Below are 2553 nucleotides of genomic sequence, written 5' to 3' on the forward strand. Positions count from 1 at the left end.
CCCTTCATAAAATACCTCTTATTTTGATTAAAACCCCCCAAGTTTAATTAATTTAGGATTTTGAATGATTACTGACATCCAATAGTTATTTTTAATATTTGTATTCTTGTTATTTCTGGAAGAAAGCCTTTGTGTAGCACTTGGTATTTTGCAAAGTGCTTTTAAAACATTCTTACTTATCGTATTTCATAGGAGGGAAGGAAAAATGTAGGGTTTAACAGTAACCACTTGCATTGAACATGGAGGCATGTGGTATCATGATATTCTTCACTAAATTTAGCTGACCCTAATCACAGATCCCAAGGTAATACAGTATAATTTTAGTGCATTTCTCCTCATCAGGAATGCTGGAGGTGCATTTTAAGTTTTAATAATAAGTGCTAGAATGACCAAATTGCAGACTAATTGTTTCCATATTGTACTTAAAATGAGTTTTTAAAAATGAAAAAGAAATGACTATATACAATCAATGCTATTTATTGTACCTCTGGGCCTACTCTTCTAAAAATTGTAGCTTATCAATTTTTCTCTGTCAAGCTTGAACTAATGTAAATAATTGAAATAATGTAAAGTTATATTTTCATGTTTTTATAGATACAACATGACAAGAATACATAATGTAAGAGTATTTCAACTATGGATAATGTTGATTGGATAATGCACATCTCAGTTACAAGCAGTACTCATAGTTTAATATCCATGTAACGGTGCATCAATATATTGCTATATAAATATGTCTGTGTGCATATAAGTGAAAAGTGGTCAAACAAGAGTGATGACAGCTGTCTAAAGGTTTTTTTATTCATTTTATATAAAAACTGTTATGGAAAGACCAAAATGTTTATGAACTATTCTTATGTAAATTTACAATTGTCCTTTACTGTACTTTTTTGTTTACAGTATAGTACCTTATTTCTGCTGTGTTAAGTGGGTGTCAAACTCCAAGAAGACATACACTTTCTATAACTTCTATTGAAGATACTGGAATTTCCAATTTTTCATGTGTACTATGTCAGAAAATGCTTTCGATTTTATTTTTAAATCTAACATCGATGGCTTTTCCGGAGTGTTGTAAAAACTTCAATCATACATAAAACATGTTCTTACAAAAGGCAAAGATCTTTATTTTTTTTACTTAGTAGTACTTCAAACTAATAACAGTGAGACCAAAAATTGTATCTAACTTTATTCCCAAACAAACCCAACTGTTTCTACTGAACAAAGACATATTTGCTCAATTTCTATATCAGCTAGGTACAAAAGTAACAGAATAAAACTAACTTTTTTAAGCTAAAATAATTAACAATTCAGGTCGTTCATAACTACACTCATTAAGTGTTTCAGGTATATGTAGGAATGTGGCTACGAATTATATTACTCATTTTATTATAGATATACCATGCTACTACAAGATCAGGCAATACTATTACCAACCATCCCATTGTACGTTATTAGTTCAGCTGCTGTGATAGTCACATTAAAGAGCAGAAAGGTGACTTACTTTAAAAATTCCATAATGTGTTTACAAAAAGGTGTTCTTTCAGTATTGTACTTAAAGATAGTGTTAATGAGAAGCTAAAATTCTTGCTGCATTAAGTTTTTTTACAAAGATAATTTTTTAGGTAATTCTATTCACAAATATTCAAAAATTATTGAGTGTAGTTTTTCAAAGTTACACATTAATATCTTTTAATCTTATAGATTTTAATAGGTTTAATGTTTCATACATAAATATACCAATGAATCTGCTTAAGAAAACAGTTGGAGATCTTAACTTTCAAATCTGCAGATATTTTAAATATTTTGGTGGTCATGGTAGCAAATAAGAAGAATGAAAGGAAGCATTAGCAATATAAGAAAGCTACAGGATGATTTCCAATACAACACCTTAACAATATCATTTAAAAACATTTGTTGAAATTAATTAGAATATGGCAAAATGTGATTTCTCCCCTTTCTTCTACTCCCAATCTCATCATTTCCTAGAGGTACTGTTCTAGCAAGCTTAAACAAGTAAGTCAAGAATCACTTCTACATTAGAATGTATTTCTGGATATTTACATTTTTTTCTGCTGGATAAAATTGATTATATATTTATTTTTGAAGTAAGTGGTTTGACTTAGCCACAAAAGTCGTCCTTATTATCAATCTTAATTGATAATACATGATTATTAATAATAATATACGGGCTTCAGATAGTATATTGGTTACATTTCACAAATTTTATATGTACTCTCAACAAGCTTATTAAAGGAGATATCAGAATAATATAAATATCTGTTTAAAAATAGAGCAAAATTTGTGCAGAGTTCTCATACTTAAAATAGGTTTATTTTTAATCACCAACATAAAAGATGGGTAAGTATAAGTGAATCATCATGATATTCTGAATGAAAATTTGGAAACTCATTAAAAGGTTTGTAAAAGTTGTGTCACATTTTAAGCAGGAAGGGATTCATTCTCTTAATGTGTTGTTTTGGCAAGACCACGACAACAGAAATTCTATTAGGTACTAATCAGGAAATTATACTTTCTCTATTTACGTGCTTTAAA

Source organism: Macaca fascicularis, chromosome 5 (genome assembly GCF_037993035.2).
Source record: "Macaca fascicularis isolate 582-1 chromosome 5, T2T-MFA8v1.1".
Lineage (NCBI taxonomy): Eukaryota > Metazoa > Chordata > Mammalia > Primates > Cercopithecidae > Macaca > Macaca fascicularis.